At 39.1% G+C, this 12938-nt stretch overlaps 16 non-coding genes across 16 annotated transcripts; all 16 read left to right on the forward strand.

Annotated features, from left to right (window-relative positions):
* The first annotated feature begins 707 nt into the window (after positions 1–707).
* Positions 708–780, forward strand: trnam-cau (transfer RNA methionine (anticodon CAU)). The gene has a single exon. It is a non-coding gene; the product is annotated as a tRNA-Met (tRNA).
* A 976-nt stretch (positions 781–1756) lies between these two features.
* Positions 1757–1829, forward strand: trnam-cau (transfer RNA methionine (anticodon CAU)). The gene has a single exon. It is a non-coding gene; the product is annotated as a tRNA-Met (tRNA).
* Positions 1830–2443: 614 nt separating this feature from the next.
* On the forward strand, positions 2444–2516 carry trnam-cau (transfer RNA methionine (anticodon CAU)). Its single transcript has one exon. It is a non-coding gene; the product is annotated as a tRNA-Met (tRNA).
* A 1316-nt stretch (positions 2517–3832) lies between these two features.
* trnam-cau (transfer RNA methionine (anticodon CAU)) lies at positions 3833–3905 on the forward strand. Its single transcript has one exon. It is a non-coding gene; the product is annotated as a tRNA-Met (tRNA).
* A 633-nt stretch (positions 3906–4538) lies between these two features.
* trnat-cgu (transfer RNA threonine (anticodon CGU)) lies at positions 4539–4611 on the forward strand. The gene has a single exon. It is a non-coding gene; the product is annotated as a tRNA-Thr (tRNA).
* A 606-nt stretch (positions 4612–5217) lies between these two features.
* trnam-cau (transfer RNA methionine (anticodon CAU)) lies at positions 5218–5290 on the forward strand. The gene has a single exon. It is a non-coding gene; the product is annotated as a tRNA-Met (tRNA).
* A 614-nt stretch (positions 5291–5904) lies between these two features.
* trnam-cau (transfer RNA methionine (anticodon CAU)) lies at positions 5905–5977 on the forward strand. Its single transcript has one exon. It is a non-coding gene; the product is annotated as a tRNA-Met (tRNA).
* Positions 5978–6954: 977 nt separating this feature from the next.
* trnam-cau (transfer RNA methionine (anticodon CAU)) lies at positions 6955–7027 on the forward strand. Its single transcript has one exon. It is a non-coding gene; the product is annotated as a tRNA-Met (tRNA).
* Positions 7028–7300: 273 nt separating this feature from the next.
* On the forward strand, positions 7301–7373 carry trnam-cau (transfer RNA methionine (anticodon CAU)). The gene has a single exon. It is a non-coding gene; the product is annotated as a tRNA-Met (tRNA).
* A 976-nt stretch (positions 7374–8349) lies between these two features.
* On the forward strand, positions 8350–8422 carry trnam-cau (transfer RNA methionine (anticodon CAU)). Its single transcript has one exon. It is a non-coding gene; the product is annotated as a tRNA-Met (tRNA).
* A 273-nt stretch (positions 8423–8695) lies between these two features.
* Positions 8696–8768, forward strand: trnam-cau (transfer RNA methionine (anticodon CAU)). The gene has a single exon. It is a non-coding gene; the product is annotated as a tRNA-Met (tRNA).
* Positions 8769–9041: 273 nt separating this feature from the next.
* On the forward strand, positions 9042–9114 carry trnam-cau (transfer RNA methionine (anticodon CAU)). Its single transcript has one exon. It is a non-coding gene; the product is annotated as a tRNA-Met (tRNA).
* Positions 9115–10090: 976 nt separating this feature from the next.
* trnam-cau (transfer RNA methionine (anticodon CAU)) lies at positions 10091–10163 on the forward strand. Its single transcript has one exon. It is a non-coding gene; the product is annotated as a tRNA-Met (tRNA).
* A 976-nt stretch (positions 10164–11139) lies between these two features.
* On the forward strand, positions 11140–11212 carry trnam-cau (transfer RNA methionine (anticodon CAU)). The gene has a single exon. It is a non-coding gene; the product is annotated as a tRNA-Met (tRNA).
* Positions 11213–12166: 954 nt separating this feature from the next.
* Positions 12167–12239, forward strand: trnam-cau (transfer RNA methionine (anticodon CAU)). The gene has a single exon. It is a non-coding gene; the product is annotated as a tRNA-Met (tRNA).
* A 614-nt stretch (positions 12240–12853) lies between these two features.
* trnam-cau (transfer RNA methionine (anticodon CAU)) lies at positions 12854–12926 on the forward strand. Its single transcript has one exon. It is a non-coding gene; the product is annotated as a tRNA-Met (tRNA).
* The last annotated feature ends 12 nt before the right edge of the window (positions 12927–12938 follow it).

Here is a 12938-nt window from a genome sequence, read left to right on the forward strand (position 1 = left end):
AGTGCCTCGTTGGCGCAGCAGGCAGGGCGTCAGTCTCATAATCTGAAGGTCGTGAGTTCGATCCTCACACGGGGCAGCAAAGCTTTTAAAAAAACAGTGTTTTCTGAAGATGAAGTGAAAATTAATTCTCAGTGGTATTGGACGTTCAGACGATACATACTTTTGTCACGGTGCTTACAACGTCACTGTCAAAATCTGAAGGTCGGAATCCATATCTATATTTTTTACTTTAGAATGAAATCATTGTTTTTTTCTCAGGTGATGTGGACTTTCAGACCATACATTTTGGCACGGTGCTTACAACGTCACTGTCAAAATCTGAAGGTCGTTATCGATATTTTTTCTTTACGCTCAATGTACAAAAGTGCCTCGTTGGCGCAGCAGGCAGTGCGTCAGTCTCATAATCTGAAGGTCGTGAGTTCGATCCTCACACGGGGCAGCAAAGCTTATAGAAAGACAGTGTTGTCTGAAGGCTAAAATTAATTCTCACTGGTTTTGGACTTTCAGACAATACATACTTTTGTCACGGTGGAAAACACATCTTAAGGTCGATATCAAATTGTTTTACTTTAGAATGAAATCATTGTTTTTTTCTCAGGTGTTGTGGTTTTTCAGACCATACCTTTTGGCACGGTGCTTACAACGTCACTGTCAAAAAGTGAAGGTCGGTATTGATAATTTTTTCTTTCGAATTGTTGATTAGATGTGCCTCGTTAGCACAGTAGGTAGCGCCTCAGTCTCATAATCTGAAGGTCGTGAGTTCGATCCTCACACGGGGCAGCAATGCTGTTAATAAGAAAGTGTTGTCTGAAGATGAAGTGAAAATTAATTCTCAGTGGTTTTGGACTTCCAGACAATACATACTTTTGTCACGGTGGATACCACATCTTAAGGTCGATATCTATATTTTTTACTTTAGAATGAAATCATTGTTTTTTTCTCAGGTGTTGTGGTTTTTCAGACCATACATTTTGGCACGGTGCTTACAACGTCACTGTCAAAAAGTGAAAGTCGTTATCGATATTTTTTCTTTACGCTTAATGTTTAAAAGTGCCTCGTTGGCGCAGCAGGCAGGGCGTCAGTCTCATAATCTGAAGGTCGTGAGTTCGATCCTCACACGGGGCAGCAAAGCTTTTAAAAAAACAGTGTTTTCTGAAGATGAAGTGAAAATTAATTCTCAGTGGTATTGGACGTTCAGACGATACATACTTTTGTCACGGTGCTTACAACGTCACTGTCAAAATCTGAAGGTCGGAATCCATATCTATATTTTTTACTTTAGAATGAAATCATTGTTTTTTTCTCAGGTGATGTGGACTTTCAGACCATACATTTTGGCACGGTGCTTACAACGTCACTGTCAAAATCTGAAGGTCGTTATCGATATTTTTTCTTTACGGTCAATGTACAAAAGTGCCTCGTTGGCGCAGCAGGCAGTGCGTCAGTCTCATAATCTGAAGGTCGTGAGTTCGATCCTCACACGGGGCAGCAAAGCTTATAGAAAGACAGTGTTGTCTGAAGGCGAAAATTAATTCTCACTGGTTTTGGACTTTCAGACAATACATACTTTTGTCACGGTGGAAACCACATCTTAAGGTCGATATCAAATTGTTTTACTTTAGAATGAAATCATTGTTTTTTTCTCAGGTGTTGTGGTTTTTCAGACCATACCTTTTGGCACGGTGCTTACAACGTCACTGTCAAAAAGTGAAGGTCGGTATTGATAATTTTTTCTTTCGAATTGTTGATTAGATGTGCCTCGTTAGCACAGTAGGTAGCGCCTCAGTCTCATAATCTGAAGGTCGTGAGTTCGATCCTCACACGGGGCAGCAATGCTGTTAATAAGAAAGTGTTGTCTGAAGATGAAGTGAAAATTAATTCTCAGTGGTTTTGGACTTCCAGACAATACATACTTTTGTCACGGTGGATACCACATCTTAAGGTATATATCTATATTTTTTACTTTAGAATGAAATCATAGTTTTTTTCTCAGGTATTGTGCACTTTCAGACCATACATTTTGGCACGGTGCTTACAACGTCACTGTCAAAAAGTGAAGGTCGGTATCGCTAATTCTTTCTTTCGATTTGTTGATTAAATGTGCTTCGTTAGCGAGGTAGGTAGCGCGCCAGTCTCATAAGCTGAAGGTTGTGAGTTCGATCCTCACACGAGGCAGCAAACCTTATAAAAAGACAGTGTTGACTGAAGGTGAAAATTAATTCTCAGTGGTTTTGGACATTCAGACAATACATACTTTTGTCACGGTGGAAACCACATCTTAAGGTCGATATCAAATTGTTTTACTTTAGAATGAAATCATAGTTTTTTTCTCAGGTGTTGTGGTTTTTCAGACCTAACATTTTGGCACGGTGCTTACAACGTCACTGTCAAAAAGTGAAGGTCGGTATTGATAATTTTTTCTTTCGATTTGTTGATTAGGTGTGCCTCGTTAGCGCAGTAGGTACCGCGTCAGTCTCATAATCTGAAGGTCGTGAGTTCGATCCTCACACGGGGCAGCAAAGCTTTTAATTAGAAAGTGTTGTCTGAAGATGAAGTGAAAATTAATTCTCAGTGGTATTGGACGTTCAGACGATACATACTTTTGTCACGATGCTTACAACGTCACTGTCAAAATCTGAAGGTCGGTATCCATATCTATATTTTATCCTTTAGAATGAAATCATTGTTTTTTTCTCATGTGATGTGGACTTTCAGACCATACATTTTGGCACGGTGCTTACAACGTCTCTGTCAAAATCTGAAGGTCGTTATCGATATTTTTTCTTTACGCTTAATTATTAAAAGTGCCTCGTTGGCGCAGCAGGCACCGCGTCAGTCTCATAATCTGAAGGTCATGTTTTCGATCCTCACACGGGGCAGCAAAGCTTATAAAAAGAGAGTGTTGTCTGAATGTGAAAATTAATTCTCAGTGGTTTTGGACTTTCACACAATACATACTTTTGTCACGGTGGAAACCACATCTTAAGGTCGATATCAAATTGTTTTACTTTAGAATGAAATCATTGTTTTTTTCTCAGGTGTTGTGGTTTTTCAGACCATACATTTTGGCACGGTGCTTACAACGTCACTGTCAAAAAGTGAAGGTCGGTATCGATATTTTTTTCTTTCGACTTGTTTATTAAATGTGCTTCGTTAGCGCAGTAGGTAGCGCGTCAGTCTCATAATCTGAAGCTCGCGTGTTCGATCCTCACATGGGGCAGCAAAGATTTAAAAAGAAAGTGTTCTCTGAAGATGAAGTGAAAATTAATTCTCAGATGTTTTGGACTTTCAGACAATACATACTTTTGTCACGGTGGATACCACATCTTAAGGTCGATATCTATATTTTTTACTTTAGAATGAAATCATAGTTTTTTTCTCAGGTATTGTGGACTTTCAGACCATACATTTTGGCACGGTGCGTACAACGTCACTGTCAAAAAGTGAAGGTCGGTATCGCTAATTTTTTCTTTCGATTTGTTGATTAAATGTGCTTCGTTAGCGAAGTAGGTAGCGCGTCAGTCTCATAAGCTGAAGGTCGTGAGATCGATCCTCACACGGGGCAGCAAACCTTATAAAAAGACAGTGTTGTCTGAAGGTGAAAATTAATTCTCAGTGGTTTTGGACTTCCAGACAATATATACTTTTGTCACAGTGGATACCACATCTTAAGGTCGATATCTATATTTTTTACTTTAGAATGAAATCATATTTTTTTTCTCAGGTGTTGTGGTTTTTCAGACCATACATTTTGGCACGGTGCTTACAACGTCACTGTCAAAAAGTGAAAGTCGTTATCGATATTTTTTCTTTACGCTTAATGTTTAAAAGTGCCTCGTTGGCGCAGCAGGCAGCGCGTCAGTCTCATAATCTGAATGTCGTGAGTTCGATCCTCACACGGGGCAGCAAAGCTTTTAAAAAAACACTGTTTTCTGAAGATGAAGTGAAAATTAATTCTCAGTGGAATTGGACGTTCAGACGATACATACTTTTGTCACGGTGCTTACAACGTCACTGTCAAAATCTGAAGGTCGGTATCCATATCTATATTTTTTACTTTAGAATGAAATCATTGTTTGTTTCTTAGGTGTTGTGGACTTTCAGACCATACATTTTGGCACGGTGCTTACAACGTCACTGTCAAAATCTGAAGGTCGGTATCTATATTTTTTCTTACACTTAATGCTTTAATGTGCCTCGTTGGTGCAGCATGCAGCGCGTCAGTCTCATAATCTGAAGGTCTTGAGTTAGATCCTCACACGGGGCAGCAAAGATTTTAAAAAGAAAGTGTTGTCTGAAGAATAAGTGACAATTAATTCTCAGATGTTTTGGACTTTCAGACAATACATACTTTTGTTTCGGTGGATACCACATCTTAAGGTCGATATCTATATTTCTTACTTTCGAATGAAATCATAGTTTTTTTCTCAGGTGTTGTGGACTTTCAGACCATACATTTTGGCACGGTGCTTACAACGTCAGTGTCAAAATCTGAAGGTCGGTATCGATATTTTTTCTTACACTTAACGATTTAATGTGCCTCGTTGGTGCAGCAGGCAGCGCGTCAGTCTCGTAATTTGAAGGTCGTGAGTTCGATTCTCACACGGGGCAGCAAAGCTTATAAAAAGACTGTTGTCTGATGGTGAAAATAAATTCTCAGTGGTTTTGGACTTTCAGACAATACATACTTTTGTCACAGTGGATACCACATCTTAAGGTCGATATCTATATTTTTTACTTTAGAATGAAATCATTGTTTTTTTCTCAGGTGATGTGGACTTTCAGACCATACATTTTGGCACGGTGCTTACAACGTTACTGTCAAAATCTGAAGGTCGTTATCGATATTTTTTCTTTACACTTAACGTTTAAATGTGCCTCGTTGGCGCAGCAGGCAGCGCGTCAGTCTCATAATCTGAAGGTCGTGAGTTCGATCCTCACACGGGGTAGCAAAGCTTATAAAAAGACAGTGTTGTCTGAAGGTGAAAATTAATTCTCAGTGGTTTTGGACTTTCAGACAATACATACTTTTGTCACGGTGGAAACCACATCTTAAGGTCGATATCAAATTGTTTTACTTTAGAATGAAATCATTGTTTTTTTCTCAGGTGTTGTGGTTTTTCAGACCATACCTTTTGGCACGGTGCTTACAACGTCACTGTCAAAAAGTGAAGGTCGGTATTGATAATTTTTTCTTTCGAATTGTTGATTAGATGTGCCTCGTTAGCACAGTAGGTAGCGCCTCAGTCTCATAATCTGAAGGTCGTGAGTTCGATCCTCACACGGGGCAGCAATGCTGTTAATAAGAAAGTGTTGTCTGAAGATGAAGTGAAAATTAATTCTCAGTGGTTTTGGACTTCCAGACAATACATACTTTTGTCACGGTGGATACCACATCTTAAGGTATATATCTATATTTTTTACTTTAGAATGAAATCATAGTTTTTTTCTCAGGTATTGTGGACTTTCAGACCATACATTTTGGCACGGTGCTTACAACGTCACTGTCAAAAAGTGAAGGTCGGTATCGCAAATTTTTTCATTCGATTTGTTGATTAAAAGTCCTTCGTTAGCGAGGTAGGTAGCGCGCCAGTCTCATAAGCTGAAGGTTGTGAGTTCGATCCTCACACGAGGCAGCAAACCTTATAAAAAGACAGTGTTGTGTAAAGGTGAAAATTAATTCTCAGTGGTTTTGGACATTCAGACAATACATACTTTTGTCACGGTGGAAACCACATCTTAAGGTCGATATCAAATTGTTTTACTTTAGAATGAAATCATTGTTTTTTTCTCAGGTGTTGTGGTTTTTCAGACCATACATTTTGGCACGGTGCTTACAACGTCACTGTCAAAAAGTGAAGGTCGGTATTGATAATTTTTTCTTTCGATTTGTTGATTAGGTGTGCCTCGTTAGCGCAGTAGGTACCGCGTCAGTCTCATAATCTGAAGGTCGTGAGTTCGATCCTCACACGGGGCAGCAAAGCTTTTAATAAGAAAGTGTTGTCTGAAGATGAAGTGAAAATTAATTCTCAGTGGTATTGGACGTTCAGACGATACATACTTTTGTCACGATGCTTACAACGTCACTGTCAAAATCTGAAGGTCGGTATCCATATCTATATTTTATCCTTTAGAATGAAATCATTGTTTTTTTCTCATGTGATGTGGACTTTCAGACCATACATTTTGGCACGGTGCTTACAACGTCACTGTCAAAAAGTGAAGGTCGGTATCGATATTTTTTTCTTTCGACTTGTTTATTAAATGTGCTTCGTTAGCGCAGTAGGTAGCGCGTCAGTCTCATAATCTGAAGCTCGCGTGTTCGATCCTCACATGGGGCAGCAAAGATTTAAAAAGAAAGTGTTCTCTGAAGATGAAGTGAAAATTAATTCTCAGATGTTTTGGACTTTCAGACAATACATACTTTTGTCACGGTGGATACCACATCTTAAGGTCGATATCTATATTTTTTACTTTAGAATGAAATCATAGTTTTTTTCTCAGGTATTGTGGACTTTCAGACCATACATTTTGGCACGGTGCGTACAACGTCACTGTCAAAAAGTGAAGGTCGGTATCGCTAATTTTTTCTTTCGATTTGTTGATTAAATGTGCTTCGTTAGCGAAGTAGTTAGCGCGTCAGTCTCATAAGCTGAAGGTTGTGAGATCGATCCTCACACGGGGCAGCAAACCTTATAAAAAGACAGTGTTGTCTGAAGGTGAAAATTAATTCTCAGTGGTTTTGGACTTTCAGACAATACATACTTTTGTCACGGTGGAAACCACATCTTAAGGTCGATATCAAATTGTTTTACTTTAGAATGAAATCATTGTTTTTTTCTCAGGTGTTGTGGTTTTTCAGACCATACATTTTGGCACGGTGCTTACAACGTCACTGTCAAAAAGTGAAGGTCGGTATTGATAATTTTTTCTTTCGATTTGTTGATTAGATGTGCCTCGTTAGCGCAGTAGGTAGCGCGTCAGTCTCATAATCTGAAGGTCGTGAGTTCGATCCTCACACAGGGCAGCAAAGCTTTTAATAAGAAAGTGTTGTCTGAAGATGAAGTGAAAATTAATTCTCAGTGGTTTTGGACTTCCAGACAATATATACTTTTGTCACAGTGGATACCACATCTTAAGGTCGATATCTATATTTTTTACTTTAGAATGAAATCATTGTTTTTTTCTCAGGTGTTGTGGTTTTTCAGACCATACATTTTGGCACGGTGCTTACAACGTCACTGTCAAAAAGTGAAGGTCGGTATTGATAATTTTCTCTTTCGAATTGTTGATTAGATGTGCCTCGTTAGCGCAGTAGGTAGCGCCTCAGTCTCATAATCTGAAGGTCGTGAGTTCGATCCTCACACGGGGCAGCAATGCTGTTAATAAGAAAGTGTTGTCTGAAGATGAAGTGAAAATTAATTCTCAGTGGTTTTGGACTTCCAGACAATACATACTTTTGTCACAGTGGATACCACATCTTAAGGTCGATATCTATATTTTTTACTTTAGAATGAAATCATTGTTTTTTTCTCAGGTGTTGTGGTTTTTCAGACCATACATTTTGGCACGGTGCTTACAACGTCACTGTCAAAAAGTGAAAGTCGTTATCGATATTTTTTCTTTACGCTTAATGTTTAAAAGTGCCTCGTTGGCGCAGCAGGCAGGGCGTCAGTCTCATAATCTGAAGGTCGTGAGTTCGATCCTCACACGGGGCAGCAAAGCTTTTAAAAAAACAGTGTTTTCTGAAGATGAAGTGAAAATTAATTCTCAGTGGTATTGGACGTTCAGACGATACATACTTTTGTCACGGTGCTTACAACGTCACTGTCAAAATCTGAAGGTCGGAATCCATATCTATATTTTTTACTTTAGAATGAAATCATTGTTTTTTTCTCAGGTGATGTGGACTTTCAGACCATACATTTTGGCACGGTGCTTACAACGTCACTGTCAAAATCTGAAGGTCGTTATCGATATTTTTTCTTTACGCTCAATGTACAAAAGTGCCTCGTTGGCGCAGCAGGCAGTGCGTCAGTCTCATAATCTGAAGGTCGTGAGTTCGATCCTCACACGGGGCAGCAAAGCTTATAGAAAGACAGTGTTGTCTGAAGGCTAAAATTAATTCTCACTGGTTTTGGACTTTCAGACAATACATACTTTTGTCACGGTGGAAACCACATCTTAAGGTCGATATCAAATTGTTTTACTTTAGAATGAAATCATTGTTTTTTTCTCAGGTGTTGTGGTTTTTCAGACCATACCTTTTGGCACGGTGCTTACAACGTCACTGTCAAAAAGTGAAGGTCGGTATTGATAATTTTTTCTTTCGAATTGTTGATTAGATGTGCCTCGTTAGCACAGTAGGTAGCGCCTCAGTCTCATAATCTGAAGGTCGTGAGTTCGATCCTCACACGGGGCAGCAATGCTGTTAATAAGAAAGTGTTGTCTGAAGATGAAGTGAAAATTAATTCTCAGTGGTTTTGGACTTCCAGACAATACATACTTTTGTCACGGTGGAAACCACATCTTAAGGTCGATATCAAATTGTTTTACTTTAGAATGAAATCATTGTTTTTTTCTCAGGTGTTGTGGTTTTTCAGACCATACATTTTGGCACGGTGCTTACAACGTCACTGTCAAAAAGTGAAGGTCGGTATTGATAATTTTTTCTTTCGATTTGTTGATTAGATGTGCCTCGTTAGCGCAGTAGGTAGCGCGTCAGTCTCATAATCTGAAGGTCGTGAGTTCGATCCTCACACAGGGCAGCAAAGCTTTTAATAAGAAAGTGTTGTCTGAAGATGAAGTGAAAATTAATTCTCAGTGGTTTTGGACTTCCAGACAATATATACTTTTGTCACAGTGGATACCACATCTTAAGGTCGATATCTATATTTTTTACTTTAGAATGAAATCATTGTTTTTTTCTCAGGTGTTGTGGTTTTTCAGACCATACATTTTGGCACGGTGCTTACAACGTCACTGTCAAAAAGTGAAGGTCGGTATTGATAATTTTCTCTTTCGAATTGTTGATTAGATGTGCCTCGTTAGCGCAGTAGGTAGCGCCTCAGTCTCATAATCTGAAGGTCGTGAGTTCGATCCTCACACGGGGCAGCAATGCTGTTAATAAGAAAGTGTTGTCTGAAGATGAAGTGAAAATTAATTCTCAGTGGTTTTGGACTTCCAGACAATACATACTTTTGTCACAGTGGATACCACATCTTAAGGTCGATATCTATATTTTTTACTTTAGAATGAAATCATTGTTTTTTTCTCAGGTGTTGTGGTTTTTCAGACCATACATTTTGGCACGGTGCTTACAACGTCACTGTCAAAAAGTGAAAGTCGTTATCGATATTTTTTCTTTACGCTTAATGTTTAAAAGTGCCTCGTTGGCGCAGCAGGCAGGGCGTCAGTCTCATAATCTGAAGGTCGTGAGTTCGATCCTCACACGGGGCAGCAAAGCTTTTAAAAAAACAGTGTTTTCTGAAGATGAAGTGAAAATTAATTCTCAGTGGTATTGGACGTTCAGACGATACATACTTTTGTCACGGTGCTTACAACGTCACTGTCAAAATCTGAAGGTCGGAATCCATATCTATATTTTTTACTTTAGAATGAAATCATTGTTTTTTTCTCAGGTGATGTGGACTTTCAGACCATACATTTTGGCACGGTGCTTACAACGTCACTGTCAAAATCTGAAGGTCGTTATCGATATTTTTTCTTTACGCTCAATGTACAAAAGTGCCTCGTTGGCGCAGCAGGCAGTGCGTCAGTCTCATAATCTGAAGGTCGTGAGTTCGATCCTCACACGGGGCAGCAAAGCTTATAGAAAGACAGTGTTGTCTGAAGGCTAAAATTAATTCTCACTGGTTTTGGACTTTCAGACAATACATACTTTTGTCACGGTGGAAACCACATCTTAAGGTCGATATCAAATTGTTTTACTTTAGAATGAAATCATTGTTTTTTTCTCAGGTGTTGTGGTTTTTCAGACCATACCTTTTGGCACGGTGCTTACAACGTCACTGTCAAAAAGTGAAGGTCGGTATTGATAATTTTTTCTTTCGAATTGTTGATTAGATGTGCCTCGTTAGCACAGTAGGTAGCGCCTCAGTCTCATAATCTGAAGGTCGTGAGTTCGATCCTCACACGGGGCAGCAATGCTGTTAATAAGAAAGTGTTGTCTGAAGATGAAGTGAAAATTAATTCTCAGTGGTTTTGGACTTCCAGACAATACATACTTTTGTCACGGTGGATACCACATCTTAAGGTCGATATCTATATTTTTTACTTTAGAATGAAATCATTGTTTTTTTCTCAGGTGTTGTGGTTTTTCAGACCATACATTTTGGCACGGTGCTTACAACGTCACTGTCAAAAAGTGAAAGTCGTTATCGATATTTTTTCTTTACGCTTAATGTTTAAAAGTGCCTCGTTGGCGCAGCAGGCAGGGCGTCAGTCTCATAATCTGAAGGTCGTGAGTTCGATCCTCACACGGGGCAGCAAAGCTTTTAAAAAAACAGTGTTTTCTGAAGATGAAGTGAAAATTAATTCTCAGTGGTATTGGACGTTCAGACGATACATACTTTTGTCACGGTGCTTACAACGTCACTGTCAAAATCTGAAGGTCGGAATCCATATCTATATTTTTTACTTTAGAATGAAATCATTGTTTTTTTCTCAGGTGATGTGGACTTTCAGACCATACATTTTGGCACGGTGCTTACAACGTCACTGTCAAAATCTGAAGGTCGTTATCGATATTTTTTCTTTACGGTCAATGTACAAAAGTGCCTCGTTGGCGCAGCAGGCAGTGCGTCAGTCTCATAATCTGAAGGTCGTGAGTTCGATCCTCACACGGGGCAGCAAAGCTTATAGAAAGACAGTGTTGTCTGAAGGCGAAAATTAATTCTCACTGGTTTTGGACTTTCAGACAATACATACTTTTGTCACGGTGGAAACCACATCTTAAGGTCGATATCAAATTGTTTTACTTTAGAATGAAATCATTGTTTTTTTCTCAGGTGTTGTGGTTTTTCAGACCATACCTTTTGGCACGGTGCTTACAACGTCACTGTCAAAAAGTGAAGGTCGGTATTGATAATTTTTTCTTTCGAATTGTTGATTAGATGTGCCTCGTTAGCACAGTAGGTAGCGCCTCAGTCTCATAATCTGAAGGTCGTGAGTTCGATCCTCACACGGGGCAGCAATGCTGTTAATAAGAAAGTGTTGTCTGAAGATGAAGTGAAAATTAATTCTCAGTGGTTTTGGACTTCCAGACAATACATACTTTTGTCACGGTGGATACCACATCTTAAGGTATATATCTATATTTTTTACTTTAGAATGAAATCATTGTTTTTTTCTCAGGTATTGTGGACTTTCAGACCATACATTTTGGCACGGTGCTTACAACGTCACTGTCAAAAAGTGAAGGTCGGTATCGCTAATTCTTTCTTTCGATTTGTTGATTAAATGTGCTTCGTTAGCGAGGTAGGTAGCGCGCCAGTCTCATAAGCTGAAGGTTGTGAGTTCGATCCTCACACGAGGCAGCAAACCTTATAAAAAGACAGTGTTGACTGAAGGTGAAAATTAATTCTCAGTGGTTTTGGACATTCAGACAATACATACTTTTGTCACGGTGGAAACCACATCTTAAGGTCGATATCAAATTGTTTTACTTTAGAATGAAATCATAGTTTTTTTCTCAGGTGTTGTGGTTTTTCAGACCTAACATTTTGGCACGGTGCTTACAACGTCACTGTCAAAATCTGAAGGTCGTTATCGATATTTTTTCTTTACGGTCAATGTACAAAAGTGCCTCGTTGGCGCAGCAGGCAGTGCGTCAGTCTCATAATCTGAAGGTCGTGAGTTCGATCCTCACACGGGGCAGCAAAGCTTATAGAAAGACAGTGTTGTCTGAAGGCGAAAATTAATTCTCACTGGTTTTGGACTTTCAGACAATACATACTTTTGTCACGGTGGAAACCACATCTTAAGGTCGATATCAAATTGTTTTACTTTAGAATGAAATCATTGTTTTTTTCTCAGGTGTTGTGGTTTTTCAGACCATACCTTTTGGCACGGTGCTTACAACGTCACTGTCAAAAAGTGAAGGTCGGTATTGATAATTTTTTCTTTCGAATTGTTGATTAGATGTGCCTCGTTAGCACAGTAGGTAGCGCCTCAGTCTCATAATCTGAAGGTCGTGAGTTCGATCCTCACACGGGGCAGCAATGCTGTTAATAAGAAAGTGTTGTCTGAAGATGAAGTGAAAATTAATTCTCAGTGGTTTTGGACTTCCAGACAATACATACTTTTGTCACGGTGGATACCACATCTTAAGGTATATATCTATATTTTTTACTTTAGAATGAAATCATAGTTTTTTTCTCAGGTATTGTGGACTTTCAGACCATACATTTTGGCACGGTGCTTACAACGTCACTGTCAAAAAGTGAAGGTCGGTATCGCTAATTCTTTCTTTCGATTTGTTGATTAAATGTGCTTCGTTAGCGAGGTAGGTAGCGCGCCAGTCTCATAAGCTGAAGGTTGTGAGTTCGATCCTCACACGAGGCAGCAAACCTTATAAAAAGACAGTGTTGACTGAAGGTGAAAATTAATTCTCAGTGGTTTTGGACATTCAGACAATACATACTTTTGTCACGGTGGAAACCACATCTTAAGGTCGATATCAAATTGTTTTACTTTAGAATGAAATCATAGTTTTTTTCTCAGGTGTTGTGGTTTTTCAGACCTAACATTTTGGCACGGTGCTTACAACGTCACTGTCAAAAAGTGAAGGTCGGTATTGATAATTTTTTCTTTCGATTTGTTGATTAGGTGTGCCTCGTTAGCGCAGTAGGTACCGCGTCAGTCTCATAATCTGAAGGTCGTGAGTTCGATCCTCACACGGGGCAGCAAAGCTTTTA

This window comes from Salmo salar, chromosome 02 (assembly GCF_965601325.2).
Source record: "Salmo salar chromosome 02, fSalSal1, whole genome shotgun sequence".
NCBI classification, from domain to species: domain Eukaryota; kingdom Metazoa; phylum Chordata; class Actinopteri; order Salmoniformes; family Salmonidae; genus Salmo; species Salmo salar.